Genomic DNA, 27,627 nt, shown 5'->3' with positions numbered 1-27,627 from the left:
GAAAATGTCTCATAAATCCTTTTAATATTAAATGAGCTCGTTCTGCGCGACAGCCGCGGCTGAGGGAATGGACGAGGGGAGGGGGGAGGCTGTTGGTTGGAAAATGGGAAAATTCGGGCAACGCACACACTTAAAATTATGTGGCTAATGGGAGCAACTTGCCTGGAAATTGCACACGGAGATGTTACGAATCGGCGACACATGTTCCGAACCGCTAAAGGAAAAGCGGGGGGAAAACCGGGGAAAAGCTCAGGAAAATCGTAGGAAAAGCAATGAAAAGCGGACAAAAATTCCGGGGGGCACTCTCTGCCAATTGTCATTAAATGTAATTTTTAAACCTGTTAGCGCATGTGTGCCATAAAATGTAAGGTTAAAAAGGGTTTTTCTTTTGGGCCTACTAGGGTGTCCTTTTTTTTTGGGGGGGTTTTTGTTGCCTCGCCTCCTCATATTGTTGCATGTTGCTTCCTGCCATTTGGTTTTATTGTGAAATTAGTCCGCTAAAGCGGGTTTATTAAAGTTCTACCCCGAAAATTCCTGATGCGTTGCCCGAATTTCATACTGAATTTCGAGCCCGAGCGGCAAAAAGGGTTAAGGTTGCAGGCCCGTGGCCAAGGCGGGGATGGCAGGGAGTGTTTCAACGACAACAATTTGTAACATTTGCCGCACTTCCCGCAAGAATTTTGCTGCCGGCGGAAGGCAAAAGACGTGCGGCAAGGGGTGGTGGCATCAGGCCAGGAGGCAGCAGGAGTGGTGCCGCAAAACGGGATTGGTTGTAGCCGACTCGAAAAAAGAGCTTCAACATCATTCAAAGTGACAAATTATCCATGCAAATTTTATACAAAATAAAAGGGGGGAGACCTTTTCGTCCAGGCACTGGCGTGAGAAAAAAGTGTTGCATACTTATGAGTGTTGGCGAAGAGGTCCTCCGCCCACGTCGCTCTGAAATATGAGCATTGATAGAAAGTTTGACAAATGCCAAAGGATGCCATGTCAGGATGGGTGGTTATATTATAGAGGCTGCTTATTCAAGCATTATCTTTGTTCATTTCCTGCCAAACACTGGGAAAATTAAAGGAATATTATTTTCTCTTTAATTTTAAGGTATTTCCTTCAATTTATTAACTGCCTGCCATTCAGCAACTTGACATTCAATAAGCCTTTTAAACAATCAAGTAATTTATGTCATAAACACCACCATTCCAGAGGCAGACGTCTCTCCAATGGCATTTAGACTTCATTGTCCTTATTTATGGGCTGCCTTGTTTCAGGTTTCATATTTTCTGAGTGCACGTTCGGGTCTCCTTAGTTATGCATAATTCGATATGCTCCATCAATGCCGCATTTGCCTTTCTCCAATCTCCAATTCCCATTCTCCGTGCTCTGTTTTTGTCTGGCTTTCAATTAAAATGACCACAATCACATGGACCCAGACGAAGGGACATGCCAGCAGGACATTCACACACTCACACACACACGCAGACACACATGTGTGTTGTGTTGTGTGCTGATCCCAGTGCGTTGAGCCCAAACAAAATTTGTGCAATTTCCGTTACTAATACTTTTTGGTCAATTTCCTTCGAAATTTGCTTGGCCAGTCGGGGGCTCTGAAGTCTGGACAAAAAGTATTCGTTCGTCTTCCTTGTTGATTTATTGCCTTGACAGAAATGTAGATGCTGGAGGGAAGGAGGAAGGACGAAGGAATTGCCCGACTGCCAGCCTCCGGTTGCTCCTTAATTTCGTTGATATTTATGCGGCAAGTGTCCCTCTGATTCCGATTCCGATTCCGAAATCCGAACGTAGCCAATAAACACGTTCCTGCTGTCACTGACAAGGGATAATGGGCCTGGTTCATAGAGAAATCACCATTTGAATATGCCCAGGGGACTGAGAGAGTTCTGCCTTCCTGCCTTCCTGCTCAACGTCCGTCCATCAAAGGGAATGCAAATGCAAAAGCGTATATCCTGTGATGCTGTGTTTTTTTGGCCAGCTTTAACTTGTAAATCAAATGAAATATATTGCCCAGCTTGGACTGGTCCATATATACATAAATACATATATTTTTTGGTAGATTGATGCCAAAGAGTTGAGCTCCAGGAACCAGCAACCAGTTCCCAGCTGAGAGCTCAGCTGAGTTGGCATTTTAATGAGCTCTATAATGCGACGGCGGTGGTGGCGGCGGTCCAACAAAAACTAAAATGGCATCGTCTCTGCTTCACAAATTGGTTCCAAGAGAGAGAGAGAGAGAGAGGGATATAGAGTGGGTGGATGTCCTGGCAAGTCACCTTATTTATGCATAACAATAATGAATATTATACAACAAGCCCGAAATGTAATTCTGTGTAATTAATTATTAATTTATGCGCATACATTTAACTCACACGCATTGTCGTCGACAGGACGAGGCAAGAGAGAAAGCAGGACCACTACACACACACACACACACACACACTGGGACACATGTGTGTCCCTTTTTCTGTCTCTGTATGAGTGTGCGAGTGTGTGTTTGGCATTGGCATCCTGGCATCCTGGCACAATGGCGACTGGCGGATACGGAAACTGTTTTGCTGCCGTTGATGCCGATGCCATAGAGAAGCCCCGGCCATTGTTGCTGCCGATGCCAGGCGCACTCATTAATTGGTACTATAAACGAGTTGATTGGATTTGCTGTAATATTGGGATACCCCTTAGAAAAGGAGCGAAGACGTCTGAGAACTTATTTTTCCTGAAAATTTTTTGGGAAATTTTTTGGTAGGCATTATCCTTTTTAGTTTAAGATTTCTTATAAAAATCTGTTACATATATTTACTATTTATATTCTAGGGTATCTCCTGTTTGAGCAGCTACACCTTGCTGTCCTTTATTGTTGCTGCTGCAGCGACTAACGACTAACGACCAACAAAGTCGTTCCTGATGCTGGTCGCATGTTGCTGCCATTGTTGTTGTTGTCGTTCTAATGTTAAGTTGAATTGTCATTAAAATTGTCGTCCATAATTTCGACATTAAATACACACATAGGCACACACAAACACACCCAGACTAACACAGAGACAAGAAGCCAAGGCTGCTCGACACGAGGCAAGCATATATGTAAATTGTGCGGCAGAACCCTCGATGTATGCAACACTTTGGCGAGCGGAGCATAAATGCTTGCCTCTGCTTAAGCAGATGTGTATGTTTGCGTGTCTATCCGTGTGTGTGTGTGTGTGTGTGGAGCGTGGTTAAAAAGTGCCAACGCAGCATGTTTTCAACATTGTTTAAATTTATATGGCAGACAAGTCGGAGCACGGGGACGGGGCTGAAACACACTGGCAGAAGTGGAAAACCGGCTGAGAGGCAGAGGCAGTGGCAGCCAGGAGGTAGGATCAGAGGACATAGATGGGACACCCTGGACGGCCGCAACTTGTGCTTAAAGTTTTAAATTTGCATAACATAGCAAGTTAAGGAGGGTCAACCCATTGCCATTGCCATGCCAGGACTCAGGATCCTACTACTTCCATCGGCTTTCTAATGTTTTCTCTGCGTTACGTAATTGCCGGACTCCGGACTCCGGACTCATACACTTCTGAGCCAATCATCATTAGGCAAGACGGCCGTCCAGCCATTACATAATTATCGCAATCACAACTTGCAGGTAATTGAAATTGTGTGGTGTCCATTTGGAGTCAATTTCGATAAAGTTTCCTACCCTGGCCGTGCCAGGACCGGCGCAGGACTCTTGTGATTTCGATTCTGGCTTTCCACTTCTGGCTTTCATTTAACGCTAATCACTTACAGTCACACACAGAGAAATTCGAAACTTGTACCTCCGTTTTGGGCCAAATAATTTGTCTTTCTATTTCCGGGGGAAAACTTTCCGGCCTCGATTTCGGTAGAGGGCTGGAGGGGCAAAGGATAGATTGTTTTTGGCCAAGGTCAGAGCGGGCCACTCGGGGCCGGCTAGGTGACGGTTTTGCTTAATTAGAACATTCATTAATCAAATCAAAACCATTTGCCACCCTGGGCTTAGGCCTAACCGAGGCAACTGAGTGGATCCTGGGTCGTGGGTCGTCTGGTGGCAGGAGACAAAGACGGCGGCAGGATAAAGGGAAAAGCACTAGCAGCAGCAGCAGTAGCAAGGAGCAAAAAAAAAGGAAACTTTTGGCGAATGGCGGCCAAACACGCACAGGGCCAAAAAGTGGATAAAGGAAGGAAAAGCAGAGATGCCGGGGTATGGGGCAAGGCAGCAAATAAATTCAGTCGCATAGAAAAACGACAAGCGGCATAACAAAGCGCACAGATTCAGCCAAAAAAAAAAAAAAAGGACGAAAAGGACGCGCCGAGGCAGGATGAGCCAACGTAACGCGACCAGCAAATAATACAACACAAAGAATTGGTAGAAACGGAAAAAATGCGACCATTAAAACACATTTGTATATCTATTTTTGGGGCGAAACAAGCTCAACCTCAAGCTGCTTTGGAGGCAGCGGGAGGTCCGCGAATGCCGCAGAAACCACCCAAACCGGGAGCCGTGGGCCGTGGGCCGCCTCCCAATCCGTATCCCAAAAGATATACGGGTAAAACAGAATACGGAATGTGTAGGACAAGAACCGGGAATGGTTATGGGAATGGTTAGCGGATGGGGCGACCAACAATGGCCAGCACAGAAATACTTAAAACTACTTTAATTTATGGCGCACGCATTTCTGCGTTTAGCTCCAGCCCCTTTTTCCGTTCATTTCCGTTTCTATTCATGACCCTAGGAGAGGGTTGGACTGGGTATCGGGGGGGAGGCTAGAGGCCAAAGCAATCAGTCAGCAAACAACATGGCTTTGAGCTCTGCCTTCCACTTTCTTCACTTTCTTTCACTAGCTATTTCAAAGGCTATGCGCTCTCTAATAAGTCCTTTTTCCACCCTTCCTCCCCATTTCTGGAAGGAACACACGAATTCAAAGGATTTCGTCTTGAGACGAACGAACGAGTGTTCCGAAGCTTCCTTTTATCAGGCAGGACTTTTATTTTTAACTTGGCCAGCTATCAGCGTACGTGGCTGAGATTTCATTTTGGGGAATTAATGAGAAATCATAAATCAGCAGATAATTGGAGGGGCTTGGAGAAGTTTTTGGGGGTATCTCTTGGAAAGCTCTACAAAATCAAAGTAAGATCGCCACGGACTGACTTTTCACTCTTCAGTCAGTTGCACCCTCAGAGGCAATAAGAAAAAATGTGTATGAAATTATAGAAGAATCCTTTTTTTAGGGGCTTCTAAGTTTAAAAACTCTTACCTAAACCTCTAAAAATTTATTCATCTTTTAAGTAATAAAATATTTCATTACTACCCTATTAATTCTCTCTGTGTATGCCCCTTTTCTGGCTTTTCTACCATTTGCTGAGTGGGTAAATTATGCATAAGCGCACTACCAGCCACATTATGACGAGGCAGGCGGACGTCTGATGCAGAACGCAGCTGCCTGGATTATGTATGACTGGGAATCGGGGTGAGACGCTGCCTGGAAGGCAGCTCACTTGTCAACGTGCTCATCACATTTCTTCTCCACCAAAAGCACCACCCCAAAAGCACCACCCAACCCAACCACCCACTTGGCCGTTTATGCGCACCAAGGCAGACAAACAGCAAAATATTTGTATGCTAAGCCAAACACATGCGACGGCGAAGCCCCACAATGCCACGCCCCCCATTCCCCCATGTCAGTCAGTCAGGCCGCCTCTATTTCAGATTTTCTGCCACAAGAGGCAGTGGCTGGGTGGCAGCCCAACGCGGCTCAAGTATTTTGCATTGCTAAGCAGAAATTATAAATCAGGGCAATTGTTGAAGATTTGCAGCCCGCCCGCACAACTAGACTGGCGGCAGGGAAACGAGAACCGGAATGAAAATGGAAATGGAAATGGGAGCGGTACAAAGGAGGGCGGTAGCAGGAGTACTGGAGGCATGAACGGGAATTGCGGCACGCACGCCTCGCTGGTTTCCCGGTACACGGCCGATTCTGCAGCATTTTGTTGCCTCGCCCGCTGCCTTCGACTCCTCCTCTGCTCTTGTTGACTAACTGACTGGCTAAGTGACTGACTGACTGACTGACTGGCTCCCCTTGTCTGGCCTGCACTCGAACAAGACACAAAAAATTCTTCATAAAAAATTCACTAAATTATTCTAATAAATTTAAGTCACTTGGAAACAAGTCCCATATGGTTTATAAATTTGTTTTGAGTCTCAGAGCTATCTAGGAAATTGCTTTATTTTCAATTTAAATTTATAAACAAAAGCTTGAAGATTTTTCGGAATTTAAATTTCATAAATGAATATTTTTTGAAGGGACAGATTTTTTTTGGAGTGCCTTTTTTGATGAACGTGCACAGGCAGTCAAATATTTTGCAAGGACGAACGTGAAAAAATAAATAAAACAAAATTCAGACGCGAAACGAGAGCAGGAAGGAGGAGCTCTGTGAAGGAGGAGCTCCTCAGTGGCGTCTGAGACTGAAATCATAATTTAATTTAACGTATTTTTCGTTGCCAAAAGACAAGATGCGAAGCACACACACACAGTCAGGCAGAAAAAGCGACAAAAACAACAGATGCCAGGAGTTGGATTGGAAAGCCGTGGCTGAGAATCACAATCAGCTGCAGGAACAGAAGCCGGAGTGGAAGTCCTGCTGCCAGACAGACTAAAAGCAGCGGAAATAACACGCTTCGCAGCGCCGTTTAAAAGTGTAAAAGCCGTCAAGAATAAAACAAAAAAAAAATAGTATATATATAGAGAGAAAGAATCTGAAGGAAACAGTCGCAAGCTATCCCCACTATCCCATGCTGTCGAGGGGTATGAGTCACTTTGGTAATAGAATCGCAGCGCGTTTTGCCTGGATTTTAATTTTAGTAATGGAAGACAATGGCAGACGTGGATGTGGGGAGACAAATAAGCTTAGCCAGCACTGCAGCAAAGGCGGTAGATGAAAAAAGGACCCAAAAAGGACGAAGGGGAAGTGATAAGAAATAGCTGCAAAGATTCTCCAGCAGATTTATTGTGCCACGTTGCAGTTTGAAGTTGTCGGGGCGCATAAATCTGTTGGAGAAAATTTCCCATGATTGTTATTATTTAATGCTGTTATTGTAGCTCCTGCTGTCATGCGGTTTCTTTTTTTAAACGATTTTTATTTAGTGAAAAGCAAAATCGGAAAGCGGAAATAACAGCCACGCGCCGTAAAGTAGACAACACATATTCCCAACCAACTCTCCCGCCCAGCCACACACATCCACGTATTTGTCGAAGCTCCCCTCGTGACTTTCGCCCCCCGGACATGGCTGCTATGGCTATGACATGGAATAAATGCATTTTGCATGGTGTGCACGTAAATGACCGCCGACGATTTAAATTGTTACGCTGTGGCTGGCCGAGCGTTGTCTGCCATCAAAATGCATTACGTATACGCAATAAAAATTACGTATACGCAGTGCTAACCGTGTGCATGTTCATGGGTGTTTGTGATTTGGTGGGTGTGTCCCTGCCCCTGCCCCAACTACATGGTGCATGCATTTTATGCGTGCCACGCATTATCATTTAACATTTCCTGTTCTGTTTGGTTCCTCGGCTCTTTTCAGCAGCAGATTCAGGTGGCGTGAGTTCATCATGGTGGTTGGCTGTTACAATTGGCTAAATAGTTTATTGTACGGAGGAAGCGGGCCACCGATTGATTGCCAATTGAAATTGCGCATATAGAGCGTATGGCTGGGAGTAAATCATTGTAAATTATGCAATTATTCCGATCATCACAGATTAAATGGGTAATTCGTTCCACCTTTTTAAGTCCCTCACACTGATTGTTCCCAGCACACATTTGTTCTCCGCCATTTCATTACCATTTTCCATATTCCATTCAGCACAATTTTTTGTTCAAATATTAGCTATAGGAAAAGTACCTTTTTCGGCTACCTTTTTTCATCATTCGCCTAAAAATTGCAGTCCTTCCGCTCTGTCAACTAATCATATAGAAAGCATTTTCCCCTCGGAGTCGCAATACCTCCGGCGGTTGACCGCCGTCGAGCCGCTTTGGCAAAAATAATTTTGTAAATTATTGCTCATACCGAGTGCTGAGTGCGTCTGTCAACCAACAGCAAAAAAATATACAAAAATGTCAGCCGAAAAACTTTTAACAATATTTTCTGCTCCGAGGGTCGCCAAAGCCCCAAGTCCAAGTCCGAGTCCGCCCGGCTCAGCTCATTTCCAGCTCAAATAAGCGTAAGTAAATTTGTAAGACAAACAAACAGGATTGGGGCATGGGGCATGGGTGATAAGGGGGTGTTGGGAAGAAAAACAGAAAGACCTGCTGTTTGCAAGCAAGCTCAGTTGAACAGGTGGACAGGTGCAGGCACTCCGGGCTGGCCCCCAAAGAGGATCTGCCCGGCATGGCCTCTGTCTTTCATCAGTGCCAGCTCCGAAGCCGAGTCAAGTCAAACAGCTTTGGGGCAACAGCAAATGGAAAAGGACGGGTACAGGGGCTGGGAAAGAGACAAAAACACAGCCAGAGAGTGAGACAAGACAACAAAAACAAAAACAAAAAAAAAGAAACAGACCAGAGCCCCTAGTCCGGGACAATATTCATTCCGGTGGCAAACAAACACGCAGCAGCAACACAATGGCCACAACAGCTTTTCTTACACTGGAAACAAATTCTATAAGAAACTATAAGTAATTTTTGATTTTTAGGTATTTAAAATTATAATTTTATCAATTAGTTATTAGCCTGAAAAATTATATTAACTTGGCTATTGTTCTTCAAAGAAAGTTATTATATTTTTTCTCACTCTGCACATTAGACAACAAGCTGACTAACGCCTTGGACGCTGCCATTTGTGTCACGCCCCCTCCTACTAGCCTTCCCTGCTCTGGCCACGCCCCCAACCTCCAGCAAGTTAGTTGATGAACTTCGTGTTCAAGTTGTAGCACAAGAGTTGACGCCTCGCAGCCAAAAACTGCGAGGCTGCTGCGACGGCTGCTGTTGATGGCCCGAACCAGATGAGATGGCTAAGATGCTATTCGAGGTGGGGGAAGGACTCTAAGAGGAGGTCGGAAAAGCCGCCGCCAGCTGTAACACTGATAGCAATTCCGAGAGACAACAAAACGGGCCAAGCAGCTGAAAAGCAGAAAACTCCTGAGCAGCTCTTTGCTTTTCGTGAGTTTTTGTTTTTCTTTTAGTTTATTTTACTTTCGTGTGCCGTGGCAGGAACGGCGTCAGCGTCAGCGTCGGCATCTTCACTTTGGTTTGATTTTATTATGTTTTTCTTTGGGACCACACTGGCCCCCATTTTCCACTTCAATATGCCACTCCTCCATCCCCTGCGCCAGCTCCGGCTCGGCCACATGCTGCCAAGAGTTTTCTTTCGTTATATTTGACTTGGACCCCGGCGACCTTTCGAGAGGTTGAGCAGCAGGTTGAAAAGCAGCAGCAGCAGCAGCATCGGGCCTGGCTACAATATCAAGTTAATTGTTTGAAATAAGTGTTGCCCCACCCCCAGAGACCTGGGTCCTGGCCCCGCCATTCTTGCAACCCCTGTGCTTTTTCTTCCTCTATCTTGTTGCTGATGTTGCGGTTTCTTTTGTGCCTCCGCCTTTTTGGAAACTACCCACATTTATAGTGTTGTGGTCGAGGCTTTTCCTCCTCTGCTGGTTGTCAACGCCAGCCGCAGCCCCCAAGTTTCCACTTTTCCCCCTTTTTTCTTTTCTGTGTATTGGTATGACTGTGTTTCTGTGTGTGTGTGTGTGTGTGTGTGTGTGGGTGTGTAGAACTTCCTCTTCTATTTTGAACTTTTTTGTATTCGCATCTTTTTGGCTTATTTTACTTTGACAGACTCTCTTTCTCTCGCCTTCGAGGCTCAATGTTTGGAGTGCACTTTACCGAGGAACTTGAAATGAATCTAATAACTTGGCCCACACAGATACCCCCCCGACACACACACACACACACAGAGAGAAATAGATAGTCACACACCCACAGACATACCAATAGAGTTACAAAAACAATGGCCTGAAATTTTTTTGGGGAGAGAGGGATGCTCCTTCTTAGTCGTGTTGGGTGCAAAAAGCGGATTTTGTTTTGCAAGTTGCTCGAGTGCTTTGGCGGTTTCTTTTCCACTTTTGGCCCACTCCGTCACTCCCCTCACTGTCCTCACTCCAACCACTCTATCCACTCCACCACTTTCCACATTGTTCGTTGGCAATTCAAATATTTTACTTGAAGAATTTCCGAACCAGTTATAAGTTTGCCTGCCTGCCTCTCCCACTGACTCTACCAGCCTGGCTGGGTGACTGCTGCCAATGTTAACAGCTCTATTAGTTCAATTTATTTGTCTGACGATGCGAAGGCAACACACAGCAACAGCAATAGCAACATCACTTGGAACAGGAACAACAATAATTTGCCAGGACCAGACCAGAACCAGAACCAGGACCAGGACGAAAAACCCTTGTGACATTGCCAAAGACAAAAGTGGGAGTGAAAAAGTCAAAGAGGGAACGAGGATGGCAAAAGGAATTCAACTTGATTGTGTTTGCAATTTCATAAAATAACAATTCGCCAGCGCCTTGGCATCCTTCATCCTTGTTATTGGCGCCCTGATTGCCGCCGGTGGTTGTCGCTATTCCTCAGTCGCTCGGTTTTTGTCGCCTTTGCCATGCCCAGGACCAGGCTTTCCCAGGACTTTGCTTTTTCGGAATGGAATGCGTTTTGTAAATAGCTGGCAAGGTGTGGGCCTGGCATGTGATGCCACCAAATCATCAACTGTGGGGGCTATATGCCGAGCTGGGGGAGAGGGAGAAGTCAAGTCAAGTTCCTCCACCATCTCCCACGTATTCAGGAGGATTTTCTGGGACACTCCTGGGGCATGCCAAATTCAATTCACACAAAATACCCGTAATTCAACACCCCACGGATGGAGATGAATGCCACTCCACTGACTGATTGCTTTTGCCTCGAAAACAAACTCCCCCAGGGCGCATTGAAATGAGTTAAACCGAAAAATGGTAAGAGGACAGGGCTGCCTCAAGTTTTCCCACTTTTCTCCCAGAGTCTGAGATTTCAGCAGCGACATCTCAAGCGACTCGTTGACATATTTGTATTGTATTCAATCGATGAATTTCTGCAGCTTCTTCGCAGCAGCGTGGCCCATAAGGGAAAATGACTTATTTTGCTTACGCACACACTGAACAAGTCCTCAAGCAGCAATAGCTTGGCATCCTGGCATCCTGGCATCCTGCGACCGGGGTTGATTGCTCTCTGGGTCTCTTTCATTCTTCAAGGATCTTGACTTGTACCCTCTCTTTCTTAACCATACAGAAAGAAAATAGTATACCCTAATAGTTTAAGATTTGGTCTTTTGATTTAGAAGATGATTTATAAATCTTTTAAAAAAGGACTCTTCTTGTGAGATTTTTAAACTTTTTACATTTTAATTAGTAAGTTTTTCTCTTTGTGTATGCATTGACATTCGTCCTGTTTCGACTCCTGCTCCGCTTTCCAGAGGAAAAGTTTGCGCTACACATTTTTTACTTGGCTGACTGTCGACATTCGCGTTGATATTAAAATTTTAATAAACCCCAGCACATTGACTGGGGGAATCTTCAGCTGGTCCTGTCGCCAGTGCTGTTGGCTCCTGGCTCCTGGCTGTTGGCAGCTACTGCTCCTGCTGTTTCCTCTCCTTCTTCTACCGCACCCTCCCCCCCTTATTGCGTACAGTTTTTCTCACATTTCCCAGCTTGTTGCACTTGACGGAAACGCGTCAGTTGGGCGCGTTCACTTTCCTCCTGCCACACACGCTGCTCCTTGAGCTCCCAATTGGTTTGGCAGAACGCACACACACACTTTGCATGCGGAGGCGACACGGAAAACGAAAATGCCATAATGCTGGAATTGCCATATATATATATTGTATATGTATTATATAAATAAAGGTGTCTGTGTGCCGACTTTGGTCCCAGCTGGCTGACAGCAATGATTTCTTTTGCTTTCAGTTATTTTTCCTTCGAGGGGGGGAGCACACGTGAAACATGTTGATAAATCAAATCCCAGCCAAGTCAATGCCAATGCCAATTTGGCTGACAATTGCTTTTTTTTTTTGGCTGCTTCCCTTCTGCCCTGAATGCCAACTAATTGTTGAGATGAGAGAAGGATGGTTGGATGGATGCTTGGTTGGTTGGTGGTTATGTGGGTGAAAATATTTTCATTTTGTCACATTCACCCCATGGCCCCCTCTCAGCCTGTTAGCCAAACTATGGCCTGTGAGTTTAAGCCCTTTTCAAAAACCAACTCGACTGGCTTCTGTGTCAGCTGGCAGAGCCAGACAGTTGTAATCCATGTAGCTGTCTCTGGAATTGGCTTTGCGGCATCGGACGATTCACAAAAAAGCCGGCACGGCTCCTGGCTCCTATCTAGCTGAAGCCTTAAGCGTGTTGCCCCAAAAATGAAATCAAATAAAATAGTTAGTAAATAATAAAACAGTTCGGGCTGGAGTCCGATTCGGATTCAGAGAATTGTTGGATTTTCGAACTGTAAAAGGAATGGGGACGTTTAATGCTCGCTTAGGCTGCCGCTTCGCTTTTATGGCCAATGGCAATAGACGAAAATTTTATTATAGAAAACGTCTTTGGGCTTTGAGCCTGATGGCACATGGCACAAGCCACTAGGCACTAGGCAGTAAGGCAGTCTAGGCAGTCAACAAACCATTAAACTCAAGTGTTTACCACAAGCCAAAGTCACTAGACACAAATCTAAAATGGCAGTTAGACAAGTCGAGCGATGTGGGACAGCAGCTAATGTGGTTACGAAGGATGGGATGGCTCTTAGGTGAGTCCTTCGCTGTGCTCGATTTTGAGTCGAAAGTGCTTCGAGCTGAGCAATTTGCCAGTGCTTCGACCTGAGCGGTTGCCATATTTATTGGCAGGCCGATGAAAGCGCCTCAAAGTTTTAACTTGGCTATGGGGAGTTTATTTCGAGGACTATCAGCTGGGATATGATGCAATTAAATTGGGGCTTCTCTTCAAAAGGATATTCGCTTAATCAACGACTAACTTTAGTTATCAATTTTCTTTAATAAACCCATATCCCCTAGAAAAAGTTGACAAGTTCCTGGCAAGTTGAGACCGCTCTATAAATATATTTCAACTTATTTATGGCTACTTTTCGATGAGGGTTTATTCGCGTTTACAGCCCCGGGTTATAAAATTTATGAGCCTTTGGGTCAGAGGCCGAGAATCGAAAGCGAGAGACACGCGAATTCCGATGGCGCGTTTATTTTCCTGGGTGCGTAATTATTTTTATGACATTCTTTTTTCTGTGTCCTACTGGTTTTTTTGGGAAGGTGTGTGTGTGTGTGTGCCCAGGACATGGCCTGATCCGTATGTCCTGTGCAGGACATAGCAGCGAGCCGAGCAAACCGTGTTGAAGTGTTGGCGTTTGCCAAACAAATTAAAAGCAAATTATAACGAAGCAACGAAAATGAAATGAACGAAACGAAACGATATTATCAGAAAGGCAGGCAGGAGGCAGGCACTCAGGCAGTGAGTCCTCACAAACTAAATTTTAGAGTCCTGCCGTGAGGATTCCCCCCAGCACACTTCCGCTGATGATGGTCGTTGGAATTTTAATTTCTGTGTTGTGCTTTTCACTCGGGCAATGCCACTTAAAGCGATTTACTTGCAAATCTTGGTAATGGATGGCAGGCAAGGTGAGAAACGTGCCCGAGGACCAGCCAGCCCCTGGCTGAGAAGTCCCTAGCTGGACCTGGTCCTCGTCCTGGGCAGGGGGTCCTGCGTTGGTGCGAAACGTGCCTGACGTTGGACATAAATTAATTTATTGCGTGCGCCCCGGCCAAGAAAAACAAAAACGAAAAAAAAAGGAAAAATTAGAGCCAAGTAGGAAAAAAAAAATCGTGGAGGGAAAACGAAGGACGGAAAACAAAAACAAACGACGCGATTCGTTGAATTGTTTGAGCTGCCAGCATAAAAATAATTCATTGCATACTTTTTTGTTCTTCTGGGTAGGATCCTGGAGGAGCGAGGGCCGGCCAAAAACTTTCATTAAATAGCATTAATAATGAAGAGATGAGGTACTTGGTCATTTATGTTAGGAAGGTAGGGGGCTTAGTAAAGTTGAACTTACAACGAGTTTCTTTGTTGGAATTGTGGCGGCTGCTGCTGACGTCGACAGCGGCGTCAACGTCGACTGCGGCGGCGGCGGTGCGGCGGCGGTCACGGGCGGACTAATCGCTTTAATTGTCGCCGGCGGAAGCGGCGGCTGCTGAAATAACTCCGCTGGCTGCTTCACGTAAAACAGATTTACTCCAAAGTGTGAAATCTTGATGGGTTTTATAGCAACACCTTCGACAGGAAATTGGTGTGTGTTGGCCGACTGGGTTGGCGTCGGCACTGGCACTCTTCTTTGCTGGCTAAGATCGGCTTTACAAGCTAATCTTATTCCGCTTTTCTCTCAGTGGATAATAATTCGTATAGCTTTTTGGCTTGCCTTGCGTTTTTCCCTGTTTCGTTGGATTTCGTTCACAACTTGTTTGAGAAGCTCTTTGGGTTTTTGTTTATTTTTTGTTAAGGTTTTTAAATAATTTTAGTTTGGTTAGTTAGTTAGTTTTAAATCACTACTAAAGCTCAACGTTAGACAGCGCGAAAAATGTCCTGCTCTGGGTTTTAATTAAAGGGTTTCTGTTGATACTTTTTTGTTTTTTTGGTTGATTGCACTTGAACGCGTTGGTTGCTTAAAACTCACGATGACAAAAATCTCAAGAGACGCGATTAAGTTGCCGCCTTCGAACTGAAGAGTGTCCCTTTTTTTTTGCAAAAAAAGGATTCAAAGGATAATGACTTGTTGGCTTTTGTTCGCTGATTTCCTTGATTCTGATACTGGGGGCTCTGTCGGCTGTTGTAGATTTTTGTTTCTCACTAGGCTACTTGCACGGTTTTTTTGTTAGCTAAGGAACAGAACGCAACGACTGCTGGACTCGCTTGTCTGATAACGACTGAAGGACTCTCGCGAATTGCGTAGGACTTTTAGCAACAGCCAGAACGCAGCAGGCGCCCGCTGCCGGCGTCGCTGCCGTCGTGCCGAGCGTTCGGTTTTTTTCTTTTGGTTCTTGTTGTTGCCCAGCGTCGTTGCTTTACCGCCGCCGCTTTTGCCGTTTCGCCGTTTCGACGGGCGGCCGGCGCAGAAGCATTACAACAGCGGAAGTGCCTAACAGCCATTGAGAGAACACGAGAGCGAGAGCGAGCAGGACAATGGGAGAGCCTGGCGAACGAAATAAGGGGGTGGGAAAGAAAGAGAGAGCGCAGGATGCACCCCCACACGGCAGTGGAGCTCTGTTAACAGTTAGCCCGCATAGCTGGCAGGGTTGTCAGGTTACAGGAAGTTGCAGTAAGAAGAAACAGGCAAGTTCGGTCCGAACAAGTTTTCTAAAAAATTATAGCATACATTTTAGGGCAGACCGCTAATACTTTTCTCTTTAAAATAATCTTATTTTATTTCTTTTAAAATCATTTCCTTATTTAAAAAAAGGAGGCAACCATAAAAACAAGCTATTGTTGCCCAAGAAATATTGTTTAACAAAGTTTTCCTTAATATCGAACTCCTTTTTGTCCTTAGAAGCCATTACATTTGTTTTCCCAATTCCGGAAAAACTTTTGCCGACCGCCAACAATGTTGCTGGCCAAAATAAATAAACAACAACATTAGACATTCACCAAACATTCACTTTCAGCAGGACACCAGCAGGATAAATCTCTGTTAACAGCGAATATGGGATTTCCAACTGCAACTACAACAAGTAGAGAGCGAACTCTGAGAAGGATATTAAGCTTCTGGGGAGAGAGCAAGAGTCAGAGAGGAAGAGAGCTAGGTGCTCTACGCGCGTCATTGTTGCACCTTTATGTTTGTTTTCGTGGGTGGCCCGCAGGAGAAAGGACGAAAGCGAGGAGCCAGATGCCAGGCGGATGAGGGGAAAGTACCAGAGCGAGAGAGAGTGAGCGATGGAGGCGCCTCGGAATGGCGCAAACAAACAACAATTGCGAGACGAGTCGCAGAGTGTCCGTGTAACCTCTGCAGAGGGTGTCGCTGATGGTGCGATGATGACGATGATGATTATCAGGACGATGATGATGACAGAGGATATTTTCGGGTTGGTGTTCTCAGGATATCAGCGACGTAGTAGGCCCGAAAAACGATCGTAGGTGGCCTTACTAAAGGCTTCTTTCATTATAGTTTCCTCACTTTTCTCAAAGCCATAAGGTCGATTTCTAGAAGGTCTGCCAGTATTTTCAAATTATTTCTATTCCTATTATTTTAATTAATTGCTAAAAAAAATGAGTTCGATGGCAAGTCCCCAGAAGGAAGATAAACCGTGTTCCTCTTCGAAGGCCGTCGAAGATGCCGCCAAGGTTCAAATCACAAGCTATCGGAAATACGTATCGGATATCCTTAGCAAGATCGAGGTGGTGGAGAAAAGGATCAAGGCCCGTTTGAATTCAGAAAACAAGTTCGGACAGAAGCTCCTAGAGAAGGAAATGAAGAGGGAAGTTTGCAAGAAAATAATTGAAGCTTCATTGCCATCGAAATCAAAATCAGTCTGATCGCAGGAACAAAAAGGGACATCGTTAAATTCTATATGTTAGTTGCCATCTTCAAAGGATAATTGTGTTCAAGTTTCATTAAAGGCTGGGAGATTCTTTACTTGCAACATCATAAGTATGTTCATTACCGGTATCCGCATCTTCATCATCGTCATTATCGTCGACACCGTTCTCCTCCATTGTTGTTCGTCCTGTCTCGTGCCTCGTGCGTTGGTGAAAGTGTCAACTTGACATTGCCTGGAGTGCACGCGCCACCGCTCTCTTTCACACACACACACACACACTAGCACACATAGGCGCTCTCGAAGCACACACACTGTGGCATGCACAGGACACATATCCTTACAATCCGCTTGCGTCAAATATTTTGTTGGCTGCCTGCTGCCCCGGGGGCACTTGTTTTTGTTGCTGCCACACCGCGGCTTACTCCTCGCAGGCAGGGAATTTTGCTCGCGTTCTCTCTTGGCAAGGACCTGCTCTCTCCCGCCGGGTTTCTCTCGGCGCCGAAGCACTAATGGCATTTCCCCTGGCTCCGAGGACGAAAAGGCAGCGCAGTTGGCGGCAACGGCAGCGGCGACAGAGGCTGCTGCCATGGCAGCTTTATCAGTGCCATGAAATGTTGTTCCCGGAAAATAACCCAAAGGAAATGCTGCACACAAACACACTCACTCACACACACACATACGTTCAGGACGACTAGGTTCATATGTGTGCGTGTGGAGCAGGAGCAGGAGCAGGAGCAGCTACCAGCAGCATCAGCATCAGCAGCAGCAGCAATAACTGTGTACATGTAAATCCTGGTTTGTTTCATTTGCCGATTTGGAGCACCGACCACCCCCGCTGCCCCCTTAGGCCCCCTCCAAGCGGGCAACCCCTTGGATACCCCCGCTTGCCGAAAAGCCCGCCGGCACTAACTTTGTACGCTTGATGATGATAATAATGTTGCCCCTTGCCAGCCACACAGGGAAAAATGTCACCGAAGTAGGTGTGTAGAAAAAGGATATTCTTCAGGAATTTAGTTTTACAATTTAAGGCTTAAATTTATTAATATTTTTAAGGAAAGTCTTAAGGTCTAATTATTACTTTTTAACACAAAAATATACTATTTTTACATAAATTACTGAATCAGAGAGTAGAGCCTCTTAAGTCTTAGCCTCTTGAATTAGAAATCCTTTAATTTATTGCCTTTTTAAGAAACAAAATGTATTTTCAAATAAAAGAATGACAATTGCTCGACTTAAGATAAGAAAAAAATGCCTGGAATTTGTTGTACATTTTTTGTTCTGTGCAACAAACGAAGCCAAACCCAAGCCGACTCAACCCAATCCAAATCCGAATACGAATACGAATCCCAATCCCAATCCCCCATCCAAATCGCAATCGCAAAACCCAAACCCCTGCCAATCCAATCCAATCGCCTGGCCAGGCCAGGCCAAGCCAAGCCAAACCAGACATCGTCTATGGAAATTCGCATGCCGATTTTCGAGCGATTGCAATTGATTTGTAATGTATTTCATTGTTGTGTGCACATGCAGGACGAAAAGGACGACGGGATGGGACGGTAGGTCGGGGGTATAAAATTTGTATTGATTATTTCTATTGCCATTGTTCGACGGTCGGCGCTTTGTTCGCCATCTAATGATAGCTGTGGGGGCATTAAAAATGTCATACACAATCGTTTTTATGCAACTACTCGTAACTAGCCGAAAATATAGCCTAAAGTAGCACTTTAAGAAGACTCCACTAGCAAGTGGCAAGTGTGGCATGAGGCAGGTGGTATAAATTGTAAACTTGGCCAGAATAACGCCGGCTAGGCACGCATTTGGAGTGCGAGTGCGAGTGCGAGTGCGAGTGGAGGCGGCTATCAGCTGGGGAATTGGCATGTGTACAAGTCAATTATGGGTCAAAATCCACACAGGAGTTGAGAAGGAGGAGGACTCGACTCGAGTCGAGCCCAGCTGAGTGGCAAACACTTGAAGATGACGCCAATGCCTTGTAGCACTGCCTTTGGCTTTTCGTTGCTTCTCTTAGCTTCTCTTGGCTTTTCAGTTACCATTTATACTTTTTTTTGATTCAACTTTAGCTTTTCATCGCAGCTCAACGCACATTTTTATGAGTTTTTGGCTGCGTTTCCCTTTTTTTTATGCCCCCAGAGCGTAGGATGCTGGGGTATACGACTATAAGGTGCACTTTGCCAACATATTTTTGCTAATTTCAGGAATTCCAGATCATAAGAGCAACAATGTTTAATTTTTACATCCCTTTTAGATGTTCCAAGGGAACTACTTGCCAATTCCGAGGGAATAAAAAGTAGTTCTCTAAGGGGTTCCCCGCATTCTTCTTAGAAACTAATTCAAGCAGTCTTCTAAGCTTAATATTGAGAAGAATTCGTCAAGAATTAGTCATGAATTCGAAGAATATAATAAATAATATACTAGTATAATTCGTAATTTCATTTTTCCGCCCCAGTCTCTCTGCTATCTGGATGCAAGACGTGTGCGAAATGGGGCAAGCGAGGCAAGTGGCTGTGGTGGCAAGGAGGGGTAAGCTGAACAGCAACCATTGGCCATTGCAAATGAAACATGTTTGGCTTTATCGCATTTATTGACGACTCCGTTGGGACGCTTTGCTTGCCTTTTTCCATGGCCACTGAAGCCAGATCAAACAATGCCACATGGGAGGCGGGCGGATAAAAAGGGGCGGAGATGCCGCCTCAAATTGCGCTATCGAGCTGCTCCAAACAGACTTATAAAAACATTATTTTATGTGCCAAATGTGTGTGCGTGTGTTGTGTGTTGGAGGGTAGGGTGGGATCCTGCATACAGGACTGCGAGTTGAGCTTTCAAAATCACTTAGAAAAGAATTTCACTCAAGCTCTGTCATAGATAAACACAAAGAAATGATGAATGCCAAACACTCAGTCCAGAATCAATATAAATTTTCACCGAGACATTGATTCAAAAATCGAATAACTTAAGAACTGCTATGGTTCTGCTTTTTGGGGCTCTGATATCCCTCTCGCATGTGGATATATGAATAAGTTATGCCTGAACTACTTAGTAATCCCCCCAGACCTGGGATGTCCGGCCACATTTAAGCAATTCTGCTTGTTAAAAGCTTACGCCGCGCACTTTGGCTTTAAACCACGCTGGCAAATGCCACTTCATTCGCCTGATATTTGCGGCTACAACCACGCTCCCATCCACAGACACACACTAGCACACTAGCAACTAAGAGCAGGACCAGCAAAATCACACACATCCTTTTACCATCAATTCTCTAAGCAACAAACAAACACACACGCACACAACACGCAAAGCTCTTTTCACTACAAAACGGAAGTACATAGAACCAGGAACAACCGAAACGGAGGAAATTCGGGGGAAAACCCCGGGGGGGTTAGAACTGAAGGAAAAAAGCAGGCCAACACACACACATCTAGCCAGTAGCTAGCAGTTACCAGCTGAGAGAAAAACATCGCACTTTACTGTGGCAAAAACTACACACACAATCGCTGAGGGAGGCAGCTGGCAGAAAACAGGAGAGCACAAGATATTCATTCTATCGTAAAATAGGTGAGCCAGTTGGTAGTACCAGTACTACCAGAGCTATACCAGTTCTTTCGAGTGTGAGTATGGCTAAAAAAAAAGAACAACACTCTGGTCAACGGATAACAAAACATAAATAATAACGACAGCCGAGTCAGCCAAGGATACTAGCCCTGGCCGGGGCAAGCAAGGATATGTATCTGGCGGGAAAAGCCCAAGGGCATAGGCAGCTTTTGGCTAACAAGAGATCGCCAATCAGATCCCTAAAATAGTTCATAAAATATATACCTTAAAGCCTTTTGTAAAATAGTGCATCCCAGAAATGGGTTAAAGATCGTTTTCATTTATCGGAGCCAAAAAAAATATCCCAGCAGTTGGAATTTATATTCAATTGAAATGGAAAACGCTCTCGGCTCTGGGAGCCGGGCTTGGCTTCCTGGAATATCCTTAATCGCCATGTCCTATCGGTTTCCTGTGAGCCAGAACAAAAACAAGCCAAAGCCAGACCGGACAAGAACCGAAAACTGGCAACTAAAGGACGATTGAGAGTGGAGCAGGAGGAGGAGGAGAAATCCGCCTTTCTGCTGGAGTGGAAAGGGAATAATGTGAATGTGAACGCGCATATAACTCATTTATTTATTTACTATATATGGGGATATATATGGGGTATATGTGGAAGAGCTGGGAAAAGAATAAAAACGAAAGAAAACGAAATTTTTGGTGAATTTATAAACGCGGTTGAGCAAAGCGGAAAAAGGATATTCGTAAATATTTCAGCTTTAAAAGGGAGTCCGCTTCCTCACAATTCACAGAAGCAGTTTCCAGTTAATAAATTATAATTGAAAAGCTTTAATTAGAGTTACTTAGAGTGCCAGGTGTTTCAATTGTATGCCAAAACATTACATATCCTGTGAGCTTTAAGTGGAGCTACAGGACACCCATTTTGTAAGGAAGTGAGGGTGAGGATGTGAGGAGTGTGTTGTTGCGAGCTCGCGTGCATTGAGGCTTGCGTTTGATTTAATAGTTTATTAAGATACGCGCACCAAGTGCAGATTAAGGCAAGCGAATTTGCTTTGCGGTTCGTTCCTTTACTCCACAACCACCGCCAACACAACCATCCCAACCACCCAACAGCCCCCCAAAATCCTACCCTCCCTCCGCACTATTACTGGAATAACCTCAACTACTCATACCCCGCCCGGAATTTCCCTGAGCCAAGCCAAGACACTTAAATGCGACGACCACTGGATTTTGGCTGTGGTTTATGGGCTTGAGCTGGGGCATAAATAGATTTCGGGTTTCTCGCTTTCAAAGGCGATGGATGTGGGTGGTTTTTGGGGCTTGGGTTTACGGGCAGGGGCAGGGGCATGGTATCCCCTGATATCCTGCCCAGCTATGGAATCCCGCCCTAACACTAAACCGTCTATAACTATTTCCGTCATGAAACTATTGAATTCTATGGATTTTCATTGAAATTCGTCCTAAAATGCATTCAAAATAAGAGCCGTTTGAGCGTGCACTCAATCATTTGAGTAAATTTATCTTCCGCTTAGTATTTACCCTGTATTTATATCGAATATTTACTCAGTGCTTATCACTGGCGCTAAGTATTTATTTTCATATTTATTTCATTGCCTTTTGCAGAAGTTATTGCTTTATTTTCATTGCCAATTTGCAGAATGTATGCTTGCTGTTCGTATTGGGTCCTCATTTAAAAGGCCCATAAATTAATATTTTTACGCTTTAAATGCCACAACACAAACACAGCACACACAGAGACAGGCACAAATACAAATGCAATATGTGTGTGCTCGCTAGACGATTAAAATGGCTGTTAATGACAAGTGAACGTTATAAATTACAGCAATGAAGAAATTTTTTTTTCCCCCTGCCTCACAGATGATGATAATGATGATGAGGCGGATGGTTGATGGGTTGTATCTGCCGGAGACACCCTGCCGGGTTCCACCTCGAAGTCTGGCTAATTATTTAAGATCAAGCCTGGCAAGGAAGTGCCAATGCCAAACAATGGAAATTAAGGATACGGCTAAAATAGAAACAAAGTCTGATCTAATGATGTTGTCTTGGCCTGGTCTATGCCTCCAATGTTATTAATGATGGCCTATATGACACACTCATTTACACACAAAGACACACACACACACCCATCCCAGAAGAAGCACACCTCTTTTTGCTTAAGGCTGGGAATTACTTTTGTTGAAAGTTTGTCTTTAAAATTAAGTATACGCAGTGTTGTCTTTATTTTTATGGTTACAATTTTCAAAATTTAATATATAAATTAACTTTTAATTTATTTTAATCTTTTTAATATAACTATTTTAATTTTAAATTTAAGCAATTAATATATGAAATTAGAATAATATTCTCCCAAGTGTATATGTATAATATTCCGCTCTTCCAATTTCCAACGTCTCGTTTAGGCAGATGTCGGATGTGGTGGGTGGTTGGGTGGCATGGGGCAAGTTATAAGCGGTCTAAGGGAGGTGGAGAGCAGTACGGAGTGAGCGATTGAACCAGCAAACAACAACAACAATAAGGATGATGACGAGGACGCCAGCACACGGCGAAATCAATGTGTGTGATTTGCCAATTATGTGGGTTATACTGCCAGCGTGTGTATCAGCGGGTGTGTGTATTCCAAAATATTAGAGTGCGAGTGTGCGAGTGTGCCAGTGTGTGTGTATGGGGAGGGGGAGGTATAGAGGCTGCTGGGCGGTGAGTGGTGATGCCTTGTCATTACCGCTGTTTCCATTTCCGGCAGACAGGCGAGGCTTCGATGTCAATTTCATAAGCAATTTACGCAGCCTGCGAACGCCGAGGGAGCGAGAGAAGTCGTTGTTCGATTTGCCAACTGTTGAGGCCGGAATATTTTGTTTGCGTTTTTCGAGCCAGGACAGAGCCAGGACAGGATAGGGGCCAGGACTCATTGGGGAAATTGAGAAGCCTCTAATTAACCAATTTTGGAATCTATATGTACGCCGGGCGGGCATTCTCACACGTAGCAGTGGCTACCAATGCCACTGACTTGTCCTAATTATTGTCCTGCCATAAACAACAAAGGACCAAACACCCCGGACCCAAACCCGGACCCGGACACAAGGAAAGACAAAAGTAATGGCCGCTATAATTCACAGTTACTTATTGTTTATCTGTTCGTTTGGCCCGGCTCAATGTGGGCCATAACTTAACAGTTCGCTCCTCGCCTCTCCTCTCCTTTTTCTCGGTTCGATTTTATGGTATCCTTGCCACCCCCCTCTAGCAGCCGGCCAGCTATCCTGACAACCCAAAAATTTCTACCCCCCCTGTCTTTTGGCTGCTTGTCTGTGATTTAAATGATGCGAATTAATTCGGAGAATTTTCAACTCCCCAACACACCATGCCACCCAACAACTTGTGCAACCTGTGCAACAATGAAAAGGATACAGGGGGAAGGGGGTGGGGTTGGATGGCAGACGGCGGCAAAGCATCTGAAGGGGAAGGAAAACAATTGCCGGCCTGGGAGAAAAACAAGGCCAAGGAAAATCTCAGTGCACATAACCGAAAGCCAAAATCGTGGCCATAACTATGTGCGGCTACCAGAGAAGGAAATGGCAAGCAGACAAAAAATAAAAAATAAAAATAAAAATACTGGAAAAAAAACAAAAGGAAATACACAAAACAAAACAATGCAACTTGTCTTCGTAGGCCAAAGGGGGGGTGGACTTCGATGTGCAACAGAAGGGGGAAGGGGGAGGGCTGTGAGGAGGTTACTCGTAGAGCCACAGCAGATTGCATAAAAAATAGTTGAAGAGCCGTACAGCGGCAGCAACAAGAGCCAACCGCATTGGTGGTGGTGGGAAACATCTCTTTTTGGGGGCGTTGATACCCCAATGGATAAAAAATGGGGTACAAGGGGGTGGATGGTGGGTAGAGGGAGGTGATGGGGGGCGGGTCATGTAGGCGAAAGTTTAAACAACTATTTATTATAAAATACAGCAACTACAAAATACTCAAATGAAATAAGCCAAGGCTAAGGAGAGTCAGGAATAGTTGATGGCCTGTAGGACAGGGTTCTGTTGGTTTTTAAGGATATTAAAGGGTATTAAAATACATATTATAAATTTGTAAAAATATATATATATATTTTATTGTAATATAACATGATATAGCTAAAAACTATCATATATAAATTAAATTTTCATAGCCTTTTCAAGAACTAACTTCTTCGAATATGTTCCAACTTCTTCACTCATTTCTCTGCCATTTTGATCTCAAATCTCTCACCTTCTCTGTTATCCTTTTTACAGGGTATAAAAACTATTTAACACACTCATAGATAAAGCTCACACACACACTCACACTCAGTTAAATAAATGCAAGCAGACAACAGCTGAGCATGAAGATGGCATCAGCTTTGTCGAGACAGCAGGAGGTCCAGACCAGAGGACCAAAAAGGACCAAGCCGTAACCGAACCAAACCAAACCAAGCCAGACCAGACCAGACCCACCGATCCGACCATAGCCCATCCAATCCATCCAGCACAGATGAGAGAACACTGGCAGGAAAAGCGGGAAAAGCGATGCAGTGAAGCCTCAGCTACCGAGCCAAAGGAGCAACTTTTACGTGAAAATGTTCAAAATTTAATCAAATTAAAGTGAATGCGCCGCAGGCGAACATATTTCGCACGCGTTCTGTGTGGGCACAACCGAAAGAGATAGCTAGCAAATGAGGAAATGAAAGAGATAGAGACAGAAGGAGAATGAGAGCGTGGCTGGCAGGACTCGCAGGATGTGCGATGAGGATAACAGGCTGGCAACTCTGCGGCTACGTCGGCGTTGATGCTGCGCAAGTTTAATATGTAAATTGTTTTCACTCCGCCCCCGATGTTGTTGTTGCGCCTCGACATTAAGTGGTTATCATAGCCATTTATGAGGCTGTTGAAAAGTATCTCATTAAACATAAATGGCCGCCCGCTCAACTAGAACCAGCTAGATGGATAGATAACTGGAATGTATTGACTTGGCCAGGGCCACTACCAGCTCCTTGTAATTCAAACCAAATCTAAATCCAGATCCAAATCCAAGTGGTCGCAGATGTTTCAGCGGTTTCCGCATTTCCAGAATAAAAAGGGGTTCTTCCGACCTTCCACCTACCACCCTCAGATATCCTATCCACCTCCTCCACCTAAATACACACACGCTTACCCTGTACATAGATATTCTATACGAATTCCGTTTACCTGTCAAACTTTTGCCATTTGTGGCCAACATATTTTGAAGTTGGACCCAGGCAGCAAGCCAGCCACACACAGCATTCTTGTCAGCCACCAAAAACCACCCAGAAACCACCCAGAAACCGCCCAGAAAACCACCCGAAAATCCACCCACTTTTCAAACATCCTCCTAGCAAGTTCATTCCCTCAGCAATTTCGCAGAGACAGAGCCACGTTTATGCCTAAACTTTGTCAATTATTTGCGGATTTAACATTTGTAGCTGGTGCGGATTTTGATTTTTGATTCGAGTTTAAAAGGCGGCATTACAAAAACAACAAAAGCAATAACACTCGGGGACCAAGTCGATGGAAGTTCATAAGCTCTGCCAGATATTACCTTTAGACACTCAAAGAAAAAGTATTGAAGAGATTTTATAGAAGTATTTAGGACAGATAGAGGTATACATAATTATTGATAAAAACAAAGATATATAAGGACTAATTACTAACTAATTTAGTAATTAGTAATTATTATAATCGTTGGAATTGAATCTAGATATATAGATAGATATAGCTGTGTTGGTTATTTTATAATATTTATAATACAATTTATATCTCTTTGATAAGCCAGTAAATACCATTATACACCTTAAGAGAAATAATGAGAATTTATAGACAGATATTTAAGGATATTTACGGATAATAAAATGAAACATTGAACACTTAATCGTACAGAAAAATTCCATCAGATAAATGTAAAAGAAATGATTACTGACTCTAAAAAATAACATAATTTTCCGATTAATTTAATAAAACACAAATGTCATCAGATTGAACATTTAAAAGCTTATTTCTTTCATTAAGAGGCTTGTAACTTTTTTGGTCTACTACAAGCTGACTTTTTGTAGGCGTCATTAGTGCCAGTTTTTGCCATCAATAATTTTTTGCTGATATTTATTCTTGTATTTATTTATTTCGCTTTTTTGTTCCCTTTTTTTTTAGCGAATATTTTGAATATGCATATCAAATAACTATCAATGACGGCCAACGACTGCCACTTGCAAATGTTGAAGTCTCGCAACAAATTATCAGCAGAGACGTCAACGGCACCTGTCGTGTCCTTTTTTCCTGCCCCTTGCCTGGCACCCTATCTTCGTCCAAACTTCTAAAAAAAAATAGAATAAAAAAGAAATTGAATATTGACAGGAGAAATCAGAAATAAAGAAGATTCGAGAACGAGATGGGAGAAGCCGAAAAGAAAGAGGTAGCTGCAAGGATATTCAGAGAGTGAGACAAAGCGCAGATGATGCTTGTTGACGTTGATGGCAACACTTGCAATTTTGCAATTTGATTATTTTGCAAAAGCTAAATAAATATGTATGCAAAAAGGGGGCTAGAAGTGAGTGGGGGTGAGAGGTCATCCTGGCAACCAGGCAGCACCTGGCAGCCAGTCTATCTCCCTCTTGGTGGCGGGTAGCCCTGCCCGCTCCCACACTCGTTTATTATGCGTAGCTCGGAGAAAGTTTGCAAAGTAATAACGCCACAAAAGTTCAACTTCAATTGAAATAAATTAATTTCAACATTCGGACTGACAGTGCCAACTAACTGACAATTACACACACTGCAAGGACGAGATGGGAGATATGAGTGAAAGAGATGGGGGCCAGGATGCTAGGATGCACACTGAGCGTGCCGCCCCGTCGCATAAAATAGTTGAATAACTTTTTTTTTTTTCGGTTGGCTTTCTCCGAACTCCTGCTCCTCGCCGCCTCCCAGTGCTCCATATCTTTTGTTGTAAATGTAAAATAATAACGACAAAATTGCACTTTCAACTTTTTGACTTTTTCACATGCCGATGTCGCTGTCGTTGCCGTTGCTATTGCCTTTGGTGCTTTGTACTCTGGGTATTGTCTGGCCGAGAAAGTTGAATTAATCGACCCATCCACCCGCCGGCAGAGCCCCATCCATTTCGCATTCGCATTCGCATTGCAACTCACCCACGAGAAAGCCCACGAGTAGTGCAGTCAGACGCATACTTCCGACATAGTTTGGCTGCCTCGACGACTGTTTCATCTTGATTGATTACATATTTTACAAGTTATTGCACACGGGGCAGAACACGGGGAGCGGCAGGATACTGCTACAGGATACAGGATACAGACAGGAAGTGTTGGAATGAACTATGCCGAAAGGGTGAGAAACGTACACGTATTTATTAGATTTATGGCTTGGCTTTCATGTCTATTCTGTTCGGTT

At 44.3% G+C, this 27,627-nt stretch overlaps 1 protein-coding gene across 8 annotated transcripts in view; it reads right to left on the bottom strand.

Annotated features, from left to right (window-relative positions):
* Positions 1–27,627, bottom strand: part of LOC6507034 (RNA-binding protein Musashi homolog Rbp6) — a 168,714-nt gene that overhangs the window by 67,153 nt on the left and 73,934 nt on the right. Inside the window, exon 1 of one of the 8 annotated variants that reach the window (XM_014909556.3) lies at positions 14,140–15,038. The exons of the other annotated variants lie outside the window; for them this stretch is intronic. The gene's annotated coding sequence lies outside the window, so the exon portion shown is untranslated. Of the gene's footprint in view, positions 1–14,139; positions 15,039–27,627 lie in introns of those variants that run through there. 8 annotated transcript variants of the gene reach the window in all.

Source organism: Drosophila ananassae, chromosome 2R (assembly GCF_017639315.1).
Source record: "Drosophila ananassae strain 14024-0371.13 chromosome 2R, ASM1763931v2, whole genome shotgun sequence".
Classification (NCBI taxonomy): domain Eukaryota; kingdom Metazoa; phylum Arthropoda; class Insecta; order Diptera; family Drosophilidae; genus Drosophila; species Drosophila ananassae.
The sequence above is the reverse complement of the archived record's forward strand: the minus strand, read 5'-3'. Positions and strand labels throughout refer to the sequence as shown.